At 44.2% G+C, this 18,064-nt stretch overlaps 1 protein-coding gene across 1 annotated transcript in view; it reads right to left on the bottom strand.

The window, feature by feature from the left end:
* The window catches only part of LOC115846062 (uncharacterized), a 329,078-nt gene that overhangs the window by 240,761 nt on the left and 70,253 nt on the right, over nucleotides 1-18,064 (bottom strand). The window contains exon 3 of the transcript XR_009566173.1: nucleotides 11,029-11,090. The gene's annotated coding sequence lies outside the window, so the exon portion shown is untranslated. The remainder of the gene's footprint in view (nucleotides 1-11,028; nucleotides 11,091-18,064) is intronic.

The raw sequence follows: 18,064 nt of genomic DNA, 5'->3' as shown, positions 1-18,064 counted from the left end.
TCAGGGTCTACCTGACTACACAGAAAAGTCTAAAGACGATGCCATGGGTTTGAATGACCCAAGTCCTGGACTTTTCATCCTTTTTCCAAATACCAGTCCCCAAACTGTACCACATTCTTCCCAGATGCCAATTTCCTAACAGACTCCCCCTTCAAGAACTCTAAAGTTGCATATATGTTCTACTTGTCCTCAGTACTGAGTTTTAAATGACTTAGTTTTCTTTTGTGTCTCCTATAGAGTCAAAAGGAACAAAGACTTGAAGTCCAGGACTAGGATGGTGGTTCTGATAAGAAATGTTTTCTTGGTTGTTTGGGGGCTGGATAGGATTTCAACTATAAGCACCTCCTTTAAAACACCTTCTCTCTTTTAACACATTAATCATAACTTGGGACACATTCAGCACGACCCAATGGCGCTCTTCACACTATGAACTGAATTCTCTTGGTAACAGAAAACTGGACCAGTATCTTATTGTCATAACAAATCCCATTATTTTTGCTCAAGTTCAATTTAGAACAAAGGTCAATTGAAGAGCAAAACAACAGTTAAATGAAGACCCAAGGAGACTTTTAAGCTGGGGAGCACGTTGTGATAACTTTCTAGTAACTGGCAATTTCCATCCATGAAACAATCTCTACTCAAAGGTTTCTGCGACATTGTTTTGTATGGCAGGTATCCTGGCAGGTTAAAGAAAAATGGTACCTGTTAGAAGATTATGATGGTGAATTTTGATTGATCATTGGGTCCATCAAAGTTCAACTACTTCTGGTTCCAAAGCACCTCAATAAGGTTCTTGACTGAAGTTTTATAAACAAGACTTCTGTATGAGTTTCCCAGGACTGCTATAACAAAGTATCAAAAATTGGATGGCCGGACCAACAGAAATTTATCATTTCACAGTTCTGGGGGCTAGAAGTATGAAAACAAGGTGTTGCCAGGGTTGGTGTCTTGTGAGCACTCAGAAGAAGGATCCCTACCATGGCTTTCTCCTAACTTCTGGTGGTTTCCAGCAATCCTAGGCATCCTTTGGCTTGTAGATGCATCTCTTCAATCTCTGCCTCTGCCCTCATGTAAGGATCTCCCTTATGTTGCTGTGTCTTCCCTTTATCTTATAAAGACACAAGTCATATTGGATTTGGGGTCCATCCTACTCCAATATGACCTCATCTTCACTTAAATTACACCTTCAAAGACTTTATTTCCAAATAAGATCATATTCTGAGGTTCTGGGTGAACATGGATTTAGGGATGGGAGCATGATTCCATCCTGTGTAGCTTCTCTTGAGAAAACTGCAAACACCTGACTATAAGTACAGATGTGCAAATTAATTCTACCCACTTTGATTCATTAAGCATCTCTTAGCTAGTAAAAAGCAAGGCCTTGCCTTTGTCACTGGAAAGCACTCATGGCAGTGGTTATAACTTTCTTTAACTCTATGTGTTGACCGAGGGCAATGCTTTTTGGCAGACTGGGGAATATTTCCATCCTTAGACCTTCCCTCTCCACTGGCTCTTGCTTTTCCTGTGGCAGCAACAGGAGAGAGAAGCTGATGTCAGATTCTTTCTCAGAGGGGGTATTAAATTGTTGAGGAGCAATAAGAGCCCTCAATTTTGTAGTCCCACTGGGAAGTCTCTCCATGGGAACCCAAATAATGAATGACAGTGCCTAGCTGAGTACCTAATGCAGAGAAAGAACTAGATTTATTTTGATCAAATCTGAATATGAAACATTTCCTTCAAGAATGAACTTACAATGGGAACAAAGGGAGTTAAATAAGTTGGCAGATAATGTGGTCAAAAAATGACTCAATTTCTGAATTCAATTGAATAAGAATTTGCTACATAAATTTCATGGAGCAACGCCTATGAATTTGCAGAACTGAGAAGACCTGCTGGGGGATTCAGTGGAATTAGTTCCCACATATAAAAATTGCTGATGCTGAGCAACCTCATGTATCATAATTCAACATTCTTCCAATTTATCTGCCTCTTCCCAGCCCTGAAGTTATTAGAGATCACATCTGCACCAATGAACAGACAGCAGTAATGATAGCCATCATTATTTGTTGAGCACCTACTATATTCTAGGCTCCATAATTTGCATTTAACATATAACATTCAACCTCTAAGGCAAGAATCATTACCTCAATTTTGTAAGTGTGAAAATTTAGGCTTATAAAGACCGTATTTTTCTGTCATCAATCCTGTTACACATATGGATCAAATGTCTTGTAAAGATTACTCAACAAACACCCTCCCCTCCATCTCATCTGGACCATACATTTAACAGTTTCCAATTTAACACTCAAATCATGGGTCAAGTTTTCATTATTCCCTTCCAAAACCAACCAAACAAACAAGCAAAAAAAATCACAGCAAGTTATTTAATTTCTCCAAGCCTCGGTTTCTGTATCCGTAAAGTAGAAAGAATACTACTCATCTTTCAGGGTCGTTATATAGAAAGTACCCAATAAGAATTCAATGAGCTGAGGTTCTTATTTTCACTGTATTTTAGCAACTGACTTAACTTCAAAGAGGCTACTCTCCACACTTCTTTCCCAAAACACCATGGCATAGTCACCTGTCTCTGAGAGTGGGATATGTGGGTGGTCAGGTGATGGAGAGTTTGGAAAATCTGTGTGGAAAGAGGTAGGGGGTGGGTTCTGAAGGACACAGGTAATCTTAAACCATCTCAACAAGTTCTGGAAACCACATTGTCATCCCGTGGGTTATTCTGTCCTTCTGGTTAAATTTCTAGATGGACCTAAGGGTACCTTGAACTCACACCTTCTGCTGCTGGTGGGGAGGAGAGGGACGGGGTGGGGGAAGCTGGAGGCAGAGAGAGGTGCCTTCTGGAAAGTCACCCTAGCCACATACATTTAAGGCACCCCCAAGTGTCTAGTTGAGTGAACCCTTTATTTATTGTTCAGATAAAACACTGCATTGAGCACCAGCATATTACAATGGTAACTTCGGCAGCAGGAAAATTCTGTTTGCTTATTTGCTGGTTGAAATCTACATTTGAATCCATGGACTCACAGACCTCAGATCTGGAAAAGATTTTATAGATCATTCAATCTAAAAATAGATATTCATTTTATGAGCAGGAGAATTAGAGCTCATGAGTAAATGGTTTGCCAAAGATCACACAGCTAATATAGATAGAGTTAGACCTCAGAACTCAGTTTCTCTTTTCAAATATGGAGATAATCTCAAGGCAAGGTTTCTCAACCTCGTTTCGAGTCAGATAAATGTTTGTTGTGGGGATAACTTGTATAGTGTAGGATGTTCAGCAGCATCTCCCTACCAAATAGAAGCCAGTAATAACCTCCCAGCGCCCCGAAGGACAATCCAAAGTGTCTCTGGACGATGCCAAATGTGATCTGTGAGTAAAATCACTGCAGCAAAGAATCACTGCCGTGAGGCTTACTTGGAAAATCAAATGAGATAATGAACATAGATTTGCTTAATAAACAATGAAGTACTGGACATCTACTAGTGGTTATTTTTAGATCCAGGAGCTCTGCCACCCAGTGTGGTTCTCACTCTAGCGTGGGAAGTGCTTAGGCAAGAGTGGGATAAACCCCAAGGTGAAAACTGGAAAGAGAGAGCTCATGCTGCCTTTGGAATTAAACTATGGGTTCAGCTCATAATGGGTAAGATCAGGTTTCTACTCTAAGATGCTACTTCTCAAGCAGCCCCTCCTGGGAAGCTTCTCCAAGCCCAGCCCACCTGTGGCTCACAGGTGAGATGCCTTTCTCTGTTTTCCCAAGTTTCCCGGCATTTCTCCACGCTGCTCTCACCACACTGAGTTACAACGATCTGTTTACCACCTGTCTCTCTCCACAGACATGGCTCTTGGGGAACTAACTGTGTGTTATCCTTCTTTATATATTTAACTCATGCCGGGCACATCCTAGAAGGTGATCAGCTAACATTTGCTGCATGGATGGGTAAATGAGTGATGGAATGATTGTTTTAAATAAAAGTAAAATAAATCCCCAGGCTTTAGAGATATGCAAAGTCTATTCACTTTAAATCATAAATAGAGCAAAGGGTTCCCAGGCTAGGCAAAGAATTCTCTCTGAATTCAGTTGGAGTCAGGAGCCAGTCAGCAGGTAGCTGCCTATAGCATTGATTCAAAAATGTTCTGAAATACCCTTAGATAAAAAATGTGTGTCAGGGCTTCCCTGGTAGAGCAGCTGTTAAGAATCCGCCTGCCAGTGCAGGGGACACAGGTTCAAACCCTGCTCCGGGAAGATCCCACATGCCGCGGAGCAACTAAGCCCATGCACCACAACTACTGAGCCTGCGCTCTAGAGCCCGCGAGCCACAACTACTGAGCGCATGTGCCACAATTACTGAAGCCCGCGCGCCTAGAGCCCATGCTTTGCAACAAGAGAAGCCACTGCAATGAGAAGACTGCGCACCGCAACGAAGAGTAGCCCCCACTCGCTGCAACTAGAGAAAGCCTGTGCGCAGCAACGAAGACCCGCCACAGCCAAAAAAAAAAAAGTGTGTGTCTATGCACGTATTAAAAGAAACTGAAATTCATCTAGTAGAATCTCTTTCATAGAGGAGTATATGGTTAGAGGGACTATTATGTTAAGTCAGACACAACTAATAATATTGAGAGATGACCTGTAAGCTGCCTCTTCGGGAAATTAGATCCAATTTTCTACTGAGCACTGTTGGCTGGGAGGGAAAGGCAAGGCTGGGCCAGAGAGGAGGTGCCTGGAACCACGGAGGCCTCCCAGCCCCTCCCCTACACAGAGCTCAACTCCTCCTCTAAAGAAGTGCTGAGCAAATATCTGAGGAGTACCACTCTGAAGAGATGCCAAATGACTGGCCCGGTCCCAATATTAATGTAACTGGAAGTGTTATCACAATGAACGAAAGGTGCAGGGATTGTATTGGGAAGAATGTCAACAACAGAAGGCCAGGGAAGGAAGAGCAGCTGAGGCGGACACTGGAGTGGGCCGTCCACAGTCCCCTAGGGCCAAAGGTGGCCCATTGGACAGTTAAAGGATGATTCCGTCATCGCGACAATGAGCATTATGCGTGGTAAAGGTGGATGCATGAGGCTACACGCTATTCAGGAAACTATCTGCCTTTTCCTGATGCCAGGCTTGCTGGGAATCTGGCCTTCCTGTGGAGTTTGCTGATTAAGTCAAAAGGAAGGACTGGCCTGACAGTTCTATTTCTCCCGGTAACTACACTGTTCCCACTTTCTATACCTGAGTTTACTCAGTATCACCTGGACTTCCCAAATATGGTCAACTCTGGGACATTGGTAAGGTTGAGCTACCAGACCCATGAGACTGAGGGGCAGACCTGGGACTTCTGTGGTTTCACCAAGGTACATACCAAGAGCCAGGACTCCTCAGAGCTCCCCAGCCTTCCTTGCCAACGCCTTTCTTTCCATTTTCTCCACAGAGCGCTAAAATACCCATCCTTGGGATTCAGTCAACTGTTTCATAACAAATTGCAATTATAAACTCCTACATTATGTCACAATAGCATCACTTCAATCATAATTTTCTTGCCAAGTAAGCTCTCCTGAATATAACCATGACTGTTTTTCCTACAGAAACCACTCCATCTGGGATGCACAAACTCAGAGAGAGCAGTGCATCTCCAAATCTGACAGACATCCAAGACAACTCACTTGAAATGTTGTTGTCATTGTTTTTTTTTTTTAAGTGCCAGCCCTTCCCAGGATCTGAAGAAATGTTCCGGTTTTGTCACTTTAAAGCTGTTCTTTCTCTACAAATAGAATCTAATCATTGGTGATTGACAAGTCTTAGAAAATACAAAAGAAAAACTTAGACTGACTAATGCATTTTTAATATTGATGGGGCACAGACCATATGTGCGTGTTGGGTCTACTGCCTAGTGCTTGCTGGAGCTCAGAATGGGAAATAACAGTCACTTGAAAAAACTCTCATTTGCAGGGGGCAGAGGACACACATTTCCCAGAATACCTTGCACATCATTAGCTCCCAGTATCACCCTGTGTGTAGTAGATTTTAAAGTGCTATCTAAAGCTCAAGTAAAAACACAAGTTATTTATAAACACTGATATGATCAAGGCAAACGAGCAAATGTTGAGACCCAGAGACATCTGGTAAATTCTGACCTCCTTACTCACCACCTCCTTCCTATTATCTCCTTCCAAACCGTGCTTAAGTTGGTTTTCTTCCAAACTGGGGGAAAGGAAGTCTTCTGAGCTGTTCCACAAATATCCCAGCATCGCTGACAAGACAGTATGACTAGTCGCACGATCTTTTCATTGTCAACAGCTGCCTTCATTGTTAGGACCTGTCAGGCGGCTCCATCTGAGATGTGCACAGTCCTTAGAAACCCACATCTCAGGGCTTCCCTGGTGGCACAGTGGTTGAGAATCCGCCTGCCAATGCAGGGGACACGGGTTTGAACCCTGGGCCAGGAAGACCCCGCATGCCTTGGAGCAACTAAGCCTGTGCACCACAACTACTGAGCCTGCACTCTAGAGCCCGTGAGCCACAACTACTAAGGCTGTGTGACACAACTATTGAAGCCCACGGACCTAGAGCCTTTGCTCCGTAACAAGAGAAGCCACCGCAACGAGAAGCCCGCGCACTGCAATGAAGAGTAGCCCCCGCTCGCCGCAAAGAAAGCCTGCATGCAGCAATGAAGACCCAAAGCAGACATACATAAATAAATAAATAAATAAATTTATATTAAAAAAAGAAACACATCTCCACCTCTCCTGTTCACAGAGCATCTATAATCCTCCACAGAGAATCTTTGTTCTCGCAGATCAGCATGGTGTTGTCTAGGAAAATGGACATCCTTAGGAAAAATAAAGATAATAAAGCTTCCATTGGGGGAGTTTCACAAAAGCACAGTCACATTTCAAGGCCAAACTACCCGAGATAAAGGCAGAACGGCAGCAGCACGTCCCCGGAGATGGGACCCCGGAAGAGGCAGACACATCTGTTAGCTCCTGTCTGGTTTCGGTCTGAAACCTGCCAGAATCCTCAGACGGCAGTTGTGAAGCACTGCTAAAGCTGTCATCCACCAGGTAATTAAGTCACCTGTGACGCTCCACACCATACTTCGTTGGGGGAAATGTCAGACTGTGCTGGGGATATTTCCCGTGGAGACCATGCTAAATAGTCCATGTTTGAATTCTTAGATTTCCATATTTGTAGAATATATTTGTATTCTATATTTGTAATAACCGATATTGTTATAGCAATATAATAGTTATATATATTTATATATAGCAATATAATAGTTATATATATTTATATATAGTTATAACAATAAAATGTATTCTATATTTGTAATAACCGATATTGTTATAGCATTTCACAGTTTATAAATCACTTCCCTCTATGTTCTCTTTTAAATTTGGTCCCTAACCTGTGAGAGGTAACTATTATATAAATGCAGAAATAAAGACTCATGACAATTAAGTAACATTTCTCTGTAATTACTCGGAGAGGGGAGAGCCAAGACTCAAATCCTGGACTTGTGATTCCATATCTTATTCTCTTCAAATTTCGAAACATATAAAGTTTAAATAAGTAGAATGTACAGCTCTTTAATGGGGGTCCCCAGGCTCTAATTCTGTTAGGCTTTGTAATAAGCTCCGAAGAATCACCTGGAAATATCCAATCTGGATCTGAGGAATTTCTGAGGATTAGTGATATCTGTACATTACAGAATGTGTGTACACACATTACATAATTACACGGATATACACCTACTTCTGTGTGTGTGTATCAAACTACTGGGATCTCTTTTATCAAACCAAACCATAACAGATTATTTTCCCAGTCAAGCTGGGAATCTAGATGGTACTTGGGAATGAAGACGAGGTACGTTTGGCTCCAAGAACCAGGAAATACAGAAAAGACCAGGTTCAGCATAGCTGCTACTTGACCAGAACTTATTCAATGAGGTTTGAGAGAAAGAAAGAATATGCCGTTTTAAATAAATGGTGAGCACAGAAAGAAGAATTGAGAAAAGAAAATTGGTGTGTATAGGGGCGTTGGTCACTAGAGGACATCTCCTTGGGGAAGTTTGGGGAGCAGAAGTGCTTCACGCAGCAAATAACCGCAGCGGTCCTGGTGCCACGTGTGAGCACACAGGGACACGCGGCGTGGGCCTGCTGTCCTGGAGCTCACAGTAAATGGAGACAACAACAAACTCTGGTGCAACTCTGGCAACTCTGGTGCAGTGTGGTCAGCCCGTGACAGCAGGAAGCACAGAGGGCTGTGGGAGGCCTGAAGGGCAGCCTCCATCCCACTGGGGCATCCCAGGGATTTAAGGAGGAGGCTCGGAGTCAGAAGTTCACTAGATGAATAAGGGTGGCAGAATATTCTGGGCACAGAGAGCAGCATGTGATTCACAGACATGTGTAAGGAACTACACATGGACCCGATCTACATGTCTGGAGTGAAGGGTGTGCGTGAGGAAGTGATAAGAGAAGGATTGAAATTGGTAAGCAAGAGCTGGTCATGAGGTTTTCCTACTGGTCTCTAGACCATGGTGGGAGGGGATGGGGATGGAAATGATCTCAGCGTGTTAAGCTTAAGTTTAGGGACGCGATCAGATTGCATTTAGCAATCCCCCAGCTGCAGTACCCAGGAGGCCTCGGACTGGTTGAGATGAGGAGACTATTAGCAGTTGGGGTGAAGAGATGTGCCAAGCGCTTGAAGGAAGAAGGCTGGGCTGGCGGAGATCGGTTGTGAGTCATCCTCAGTGTGATGAAGCTGCTCCGTCCACAGGCCCTGGATCTGCTGTGTTCCTTCTTCTGCTACCAGACCACGTCCACAGGAGCCGAACTGGACCCAGGATGATTCCTCACTAACTTCCACCATTGGCCACAGTGATCAGTCCCAGGAATGGGTGCATGACCAAAGCTGGACCAATCAGAAGGCTTTGCTAAGACTTTTCAACCTTGGGCTGGGGAAGGAAACCCCTTCACATATCAAGACCCAAAGCAATTGGGATTGACATATACACACTACTATATATAAAATAGATAACTAATAAGAACCTACTGTATAGCACAGGAAACGCTGTTCACTACTCTGTAATGACCCATGTGGGAAGAGAATCTAAAAAAGAGTGGATATATGCACATGTATAACTGACTCACTTTGCTGTACAGCAGAAAGTAACACAACATTGTAAATCAACTATATGCCGATAAAAAATTAATTAAAAACAGAAGACCCACAGCAGCCAGCAGTCACTCCTCCCAATGAGAAGTAGCCTCTCTATAGCAGGCGAGAATAAAAGCGACACAGAAGACAAAACAAAACAAAAACAGAGGTTCAGAGAATAAAAAAGTAGTTTGTGGTTTAAGAGTCTCTAATTTTAGATGTTTATAAAGCCAACTCAGCCTTGAATGTGCTGTATGAGTCAGTCAAGCCCTCCTTTTTTGCCCAAGTTTCTTTGATTTGGAGATCGTCATTTGCAGCTCTCCAAGATTCTTAGGTAAAGCTGTGTGAATGAGAGGAAGAGAGATTTGGGAGATCCGGAGAAATAGAATTACAGGATACGGAAACAAGAAATAAGGTGCATGAAGTCTCCTGTGGACTAGATCAGGGGGTGACAGACTTTACCTGTAAAGGGCAAGATAGTAAATATGGTAGGCTTTGCAGGCCACGTGGTCTCTCTTGCAACTACTCAACTCTGATGCTCTAACACGAAAACAGCCAGGGCCGCCTGTAAATAAGCGGGCATGGCTGTGTTCAATAAAACTTTATTGACAAAAACAGACAGTGGGTCAGATTTAGCCTCCGAGCCAGAGCTTTCCAAGCCCTAGATTATATAGATCACCTTCTTTTGCTTTAATTCCAAGCTCATCAAGCACTCTTGTTGCCAATTACAAATTCCCAGATTACCTTGATATTAGGTGAAGTGGTGCCCCGGATGAAGGACACAGCCACCTTCTTACTTGAAAAACGACATCTCTGATTACCGGGTTAAATTGGCATCTGTTTGTATGCTACTCTTTCAGGACATCAGTGAGGGTTTGGCCACAGCGTCAGCTGTCCGTGGTTGTACCAAGAAAGTCCAGGTTCTGGGCCTCAGAGCCAGATGTCAAATCCATTGGGGTGATGCCCCCGACCGGCCCCACCACACTCCTCTTCCCTGTGTCCCCCTACCACACAGACCACCACCTCTCTCTTGAACTTTATCAGCAATTACAGGGTAACAGCAACAACAGTCTCAGTGATTCCAAAGGAAGCAGCGGCATTAAGAAGTGGCCTGATGTCCTATTTCCAACTGAAGTTGAATTAACCCCCTGCCGACTCTTTTTTCCACTCTCTGTTCCATCTTAATGCTTTTCACCTTCTGTTCACCTGTTTCAAACTGCTAAAAGGTACCAGATGCTTGATTTTTCACTAAGAGATGCGCATCTCTTAGTTACCTTTAATGCCATATTGCACTCATCTGCAAATAGGGGAACTAATCTCTATCTCTCAGGGTCACTCAGCTAGTTAAATTAGATAACAAATATGAGAATGCCCTTCACAGTATCGGGCCCACAGGAGATGCTCAGAGCAGGCAATGTGGCCCTGGCGGCCAGAGGAGGTCCTGGGTGATTTATACAGCCTCCACGGCCCTGCATCTTATGCCCCCACAGAGAGAGGTATTCAAAAATTATTCACTCATTTGGTTGTTTATTCTGCATGTGTGGCCTGGGACCTACTGGAGCAGGATTGATCTGATACCTGCATACCTCTGAAGGACAGAATCTAGGGGAAACCAGGCATGGGTGCTTTGTAAATAACTGTAGTAACAGATGAGTGGAGTCAGATATTTTGTCAACATCAAACTCACTTTTCCAAAATGAGGTTCCCCATCTAAGGAGAGTGTCCTTAATTTCTACAATTAAAAATACCTGCCATCTGTTAAACTCTCTTTGGTAGCAGCTTTGAAGAGGAACCACACATTCTCCGGAATCCTTTGTATGCACAGGTAATTGGAATAAACCAAAATAGGAAACTTGGATTCACTCACCCTCACCCTTCTTGCTTTCAGGGGCGCTCAGCCAGGCACTGCCCACGCGGGTCCTCACTTCCCTAGGTGTAAACAAAGAGCATAAGTCAATGGTTTCCAAATGGTTTCCAAATGGTTCTCTGTTGAGTCAATCTCCAATTAGAATATGTTGTGGAAAGATGAGACTGAGGAGAACAGCTTCCAGAGAAAGACTCCCTCAGCATAGAGTACAGGGTGGGGCATGTGTATGTTTAAGGGAGGCAGGTTGAGAAGTGTATGAAGTTCAGGTTGACAGCGAACCTCAATAAATACAGCTCAGATGCCTTATTGTCAGAGATGTGATGCAATGGCCTTCAGAGCCAGGGGACCCCAAATCCCAGTTTAGCCACTTTGCTCTGTGAACTTTAGCAATTTCTTTACTTCGAGTCTCAGGGAATTCACCTTCATAAGGGCATCATACAACACACGTCTTCCAAGAGTTTCAGGTTGATCGATGAGCTCCGAATGACGCCCAATGTCCCAGGACAGGCGTTCTATCAGTACAAACGACAGTGAGCCCGGATCCCAGCCCCCGAGCCAGGCCTTTCCCAAGGAGTCAGGCTGTCCCATCTCCCAGCCTTTACTCAAAGTGCTCACGCCTGGAACGTCATCGCTATGCTTTTGAGCTCATAGAAATTCTATTTCTTTAAGATATAGCTTCCAGAAGTTTCTTCAAGAACTATTTCTTCAATCTCAATCGTCATCCACTGCACAGTTATCGACTGCTATGTCAGAAACCATGCTTGTTCACAGAAGACCAATCAGAAGACCTGGCTTTTGAGGGTGCGCTGTGCGACGGGAGTATGTGATCAACTCAGAGATGCCACAGGGTAAATGCCGTGACAGGAGACAGAGGCATACGCAAGTCATCGAGGTGGGGTCTGGGGGAGAGGAGAAACCTCTGCCCTGGCTGGGGGTAGGAGGTGTCACTCCTTTCCCAGATCATGTGTAAGCTCTCTTCCAGCACTTTCGTGGTTACTGTGATTGTGTCTGTGTCTCTCATTGACCTGAGAACTCCTGGACTTTGCCCCCTGTTCCCCGGCCCCCAGCATAAGACCTGGGTGTGAGCATGAGACTGTGCAGAACATTCTATCCTCCATAGTCAAGGAGTTCTTGGTGACCAAGTGATAACAGCCTGGTGCTGGGCTGTAGCCAATTTCCAGGTCAACATCAAAGCTGTCACAGATGAATTAGCAACACTATTTAGCAAAATGAGCCCACGCCAGTGACAGGAAGAAAACATACCCTCTTTGTGTTTCCAATGGAAAATCTGTGGGGATTTTTCATCATTAAGGGAGGAGATTGACCTGAATTCCAGCTTGAATGATTTCACGCCATATTTGGCCTGGGCAGTGACAAAGCCACCTGCGGTCTGTGTGCGGGGTCGAGTACCCAGCATGACACCTTTTACAAACATATCAGAGCAAAAGCAAAAATTTGAGGAGACTCTTTGGGTTAGCCACACTTCTGGGAAATTTCTCTGGGACTAATTAAAGAAAAAGGAGATAACCATGAAATGTTTTCAGCCATTGTCATTAGGTATATACTATCATGTGTCAGATGGCTGGCAATGTACACAGTATTGTCACACACATTTTTCATTTGAGCTTTGCAAATTTAGGAAATATTACGACCCCTGTTTCATAGGAAGTGACGCATGGACAGTTCAAGTGACAGGAGCAAGGTCATGCAGGTCCACCTCCCAGGCTCTTTCTGCCAACAAGGACATATCTCTGTGTGCTCAGGTGCATATGGGAAGTACAGAGATCACCAGTTTCTAAGCCAGATCCAGTTCCACCCAACGTTACAGCTTCTCCAGCCCTTCACTGTAATTCCAAGTACGTTTCACTTCCAGCACAGCCTTGACAAGCCATCAGACAACTGCGGATGCTGAGTGAGACGCAGGGGAAATGACAGGTGCCAACGAGATCTAGAAGGCCTCACATGAAGGGGAAAATGGACTGACTTTGGGTGACCCCAGAGGTCAGAACAAGAACCTAAGAATGCAAAACAGGCAGACGTGGCCAGGCTCCACGTCTCTTCTTCTCTCATGTTTACAACTGATCACTTGAGGGAGCAGTGACCTCACCACCACTGAGATGCCCAGGCAGAGGCTGGGAGATGTCTTGCTGGCAAGATGTAGCAGGGATTCAAACATCTGGCCTGGACCAAATCCTTTAAATCAGGTTACTAGTGGATTTCTGCGACCCTTTTGTTAAATCCTCCCGCCTGCTCAGCATACCTGCCTCAGCCTCCCTGGGCCTGTCAGTCAGAGGAGGTGTCATCAAAGAGCATCCCCCTTATGGGACTTCCCTGGCGGTCCAGTGGTTAAGACTCCACACTCTCAACGTAGGGGGCATGGGTTCAATCCCTGGTCAGGGAACTAAGATCCCGCGTGCCACACAGCGCAGCCCCATAAAACAAAAAGGCACATTTACCTTAGTTAGGGAGTTTGGGATTGACATGTCCACACTGCTATATTTAAAATGGATATCCAGCAAGGACCTACGGTATAGCACAGGAAACTCTGTTCAATGTTATGTGGCAGCCTGGCTGGGAGGGGAGTCTTGGGGAGAATGGATACATGTACATGTATGACTGAGTCGCTTTGCTGTGCACCTGAAACTGTCACAACATTGTTAATCAGCTACACTCCAAAAACCAAAAAGCATCCCCATTATCTCGGTGACTCTGGGGCACGCGGGCAGCAAGCCTGTGCTCCCATGCCCATCAACCCCCCACGCAGCCCTCCTATCTCCTCTATCTCCCCCAAGTAATTAAGTGTTGGATGATGGGTACCAACAAGCCCTGTCACCCACGTGTCATAACACAGCTCACAAACTCCATGTGTCATTCCTAAAAGAAGGCCAACCTCTGGTCCGCAAAGAATTCTCCTGCTTTTGAAGCGCATCTGTATATCTGCCATCCGTATAACTTGCATTTCACCAGCTCTGTACATTTTATAACATAAATTGAAAGATAATCTGTTTATGTCTAATAAGGAAATGGATGATAACTATGAAACAACAGTTGTCCCTTTATTAAATGACTGCTATATAGTAGGAACTATGCTAGCAATTTCATATACTTTATCCTGATTCTTATCCTGCAAGTCGTATGATGACCTACCCATTTTACAGATGCTCACAGATATTCAGTTCCCTGACCAGGTTGGTCTGACTTCAAATCCCATGCAATTCAAACTCCAAAAAGTAGGAAATACTTCCACTGACAATGCTGCCTGTTAACAGCTGGGATTGGACACTAAGTCTGTCCGACTCCAGAGTCGGTATTATCTCTCACTGCAACATGCTGCTGGAAGCATTCCTAAATGCACAAACAAAAGTTTTCATTCTAAGTTTTATATACAAAGGCAGCTTGTATTTCAGAGTTCTATTAGGAAAACAGTGGCTGGGGTGGTGGCGGAAATATGATCAAGAAATGAGGCTCCAACACCCGGTTTTATGGTTATTTATTACAAATGCTGATTTTTTTTTTTTTGTCTCTTTCCATTATTTACTTGTTCAGGGAGCTAGAAACAGGAAAGCAGCCCTGGCGATTCAGCAGTTATTTAAATAGGACAGTGCTGTGATTGTGCACTCAGTCCGCTGTAATTGGAAACCACTCTTACCATGCACCAATATTTCAAAAGCAATACAACCCAATTCTCTGACCCATGAATCAGGGTTCTCTCCTCTACCGGCGTGAAAGATTGGGGCCAGGGAGGACCGGAAGAAAGATTTCTCTTAGACACAGCTTTTGCAGAAGAAAGCTGACAAAGGAGAATCTAGTTAACTGGATTTTTAATTGTACATTAGACTAAATTAACTGTATGGCATTAGCTTTGCTCGTGCAGTGAGTCCGTGCTGGAAAACAGGCTCTGTATTCCGAACACTGTGTCTCATACCTCTCTGAACACTCATCATGGTCCCTGTAACTCAGTGTCTTGAAACAAACTCATTTAGCTATAACGATTTATGTTCAAGCAAGATACGTGGCTGGCAAAGTCATCCCCTTTCAAATTCATGTTAATGCTCCTCTTATTCAAACATAATGATTTCACTGATGGTATCCCTGGCCTCCAATCTCATCTTTCGGGAAAGTGAAATCACGGGCTCTGACACTGAACAAATCTGACGTTAGACTCTGGATGGGATACTTTCTCTCTCTGAACCTCAATGATCTCATCTGAAAACTGGTCTCCTAAATGAATACCACAAAGACGACGCATTGACAGACCAAAGAAGGTGACGACTATAAAGGGGTTAGCATAGTGTTGGATGCCCAGTGGGTACACAGTAAATATCACCTCTGCTTTCTTTCCTGTGATTAAAGGTGCAGTGATCATTTTGGTGTTGCGATGTTGGTTCCTGTATCCATATATAAATGCAAACAACAACTTGTGATTTGTGCCTTTTCCTAACCTAGAGTAGGGCTTGCATTCTCATTTTTCCTATTCATCACTAGCATGGCTTTCCCACACTGGGCACCTATATTCCAGACCCTTTAAATGTTTTATCCTATCTAAGTTGATCCTTACGCTACACTGGGAGGCTGTCAATATTATCTCCATTTTGCGGATGAAAAAAACCAAAGCTTCCGAAGGACAGGTGGCTCTTCTGAGGTTAAACAGCTAGTAAACAGCAGAACTAAGAATCAAACCCAGGTCTGCCTGGCTCTAAATGCTCTGCTTACTTACTCTTTAAAAATCTTGACTCTAGGGCTTCCCTGGTGGCGCAGTGGTTGAGAGTCCGCCTGCCGATGCAGGGGACACGGGTTCGTGCCCCGGTCCGGGAAGATCCCACATGCCGCGGAGCGGCTGGGCCCGTGAGCCATGGCCGCTGAGCCTGCGCATCCGGAGCCTGTGCTCCGCAACGGGAGAGGCCACGACAGTGAGAGGCCCGCGTACCGCAAAAAAAAAAAAAAAAAAAAAAAAATCTTGCCTCTAGAACAGTGATTCTCAAGTGGGAGTAGTTTTGTTCTCCCGGGAATATTCAATAATATTTAGAGATATTTGTAATTTCTACAATTTGGGGACAAGGGGAAGCGATGCCATAGGCATTGAGCTTGTGGCCAACAGGGACATCGCTAAACATGCTACAATGCACAGGACAGCCTCCACAATGAAGAACTATCTGGTCCAGAATCTCAATACTGCTGCTGTTGAAATATTTTGCTCTAGCATTTATCAAGCTTTGTTTTATTTTAATATAAGTGAATGTAATATCCTATTTCTGAATTCAGACCTTCATTCCTTATTCATGTGCCGATACCAAAAGACCTTATTTTTTCCAAGTCTTCTGTGAGGCAGAAATTTTCCCACAGTGTGTTACATGTTCATACTGTCAGTTCCACAGCGCAACGTGTATTGTCTCACGGTTTCCATGGTAAAAGGTCTACCTTTTACCTTTTACCGAAGCTGTTTGCTTAGATTATTTTGTGCTGTTCATGACATTTTGAAAACATTTTAAAAAATGGAACTGCCACAGTCAAATCCCATATAGTCGTCCCTCTTTTTCTGTTATTTTTTTTTTCTTACATAAAATAAATAGCATGTCACATAATTTAAACAATTCACAATACCTGTAAACTGTGTGCCGGCTCTAAGATCTGATGGAAGGAATTATTTATAAAATAAAAATGTTATATCTGATAAGGTTCTTAGAAGTCTAGTTCACTCCCTACTTTCACTTGACAGAGAAGGCAGGAGAGTCCTAGGTAAGCTGTGATCTACCCAGAGTTGAATGGCTAATTGGCACAGGGCAAGAATAAAGGCACAGGTATTCTGACTGCTGGGCTGGCACCTTCTTCATCCTGCATTTGTGGTTTCAGGCTGTAAGATCCAATCAGCACACACACATTTGGGGTTGCCCACACATGGGCAGACAACGTGCACCTAGGCTTGCGTGCGTATACACACGCGCACACAGATTGTATTTTCACTCTTTTTGTTTTAGAAGGCTTCAAATAGTGATGGTTACCAATATGTTAAATGCAAACCTAGAGTCATGAGCTAACTGTTCTCTGCTCTGCTGAGGAGTTTAGAGGGAGTAGGGGCTTTGGATAACCGGGTGTCCAAAATGAGAGCTTGAGATCACCAGACCAATTACTCCAGACATCTGAAGCCCCAAACTGAGTTCCTGGCATTTATGAAGCCTGGCATAGGATGCAAAGGGTGACACTGTACCACTTTCCATCTCTCTTGCCCAGTACCTCTCCACACTGCCTCCACGGTTTCCTTTATAATATATAAATATGACATATTGCCACCTGGCTCAAAAGACTCTGGCCACCTCCCATTTCCTAAATGGAAGCTAAGATCTTCAGCAGGGGGTGTAAGATGAGCTTACCGCTCTAGCCTCCCCAGACACACATCTGCTGTCACACCTGTTAGGTCTCAGAGCTTCCTAGAGGATTGCAGCTCATGGGCTCTGAAGAAAGTTCCTCCAGTCCTTCCACCCAGCCTCCTGGACTAGTCTCCATGCTGCTTCCTCTGCAGCCGCTGCCTTCTGCCCTAGCAGCTTCGGCCTCCCTGACACCCCAGCTTGTATCACAGGGAGGGACACTGATGTCCTTAATTTCCCACAGTAGAGCTCAGACCCAAGTTATGTCAAGAAAACGTATTGAAGACCACAGGATCTAAGTGAACAGAGAGGATAATCTGTACTTTCTAGAAATTGTAACCAAAACCCATTGACACAAACCCAACCTCAGAATCCCCACCCAATTCCTGCCCCACTTCTTGTCAACTCCACCTTTATCCAAGACTCTTTCTAGGCATCTCCACATCTGTGAGTTTAGAGCTCACATAGATAAATGTCTTAGTCTGTTTGAGCTGCTGTAACGGAACACCATGGACTGGTGGCTTATAAACAACAGACATCTATTTCTCACAGTTCTGAAGGCTACAAGATCCACGATCAATGCATGGAACGATTCGGTATCTGATGAGGACCTGCTTTTGTTTCAGAGACAGCCGTCTTCTCACTGTGTACGTACATGGTGGAAGAGGGGAGGG

This window comes from Globicephala melas, chromosome 12 (assembly GCF_963455315.2).
Source record: "Globicephala melas chromosome 12, mGloMel1.2, whole genome shotgun sequence".
NCBI classification, from domain to species: domain Eukaryota; kingdom Metazoa; phylum Chordata; class Mammalia; order Artiodactyla; family Delphinidae; genus Globicephala; species Globicephala melas.
The sequence above is the reverse complement of the archived record's forward strand: the minus strand, read 5'-3'. Positions and strand labels throughout refer to the sequence as shown.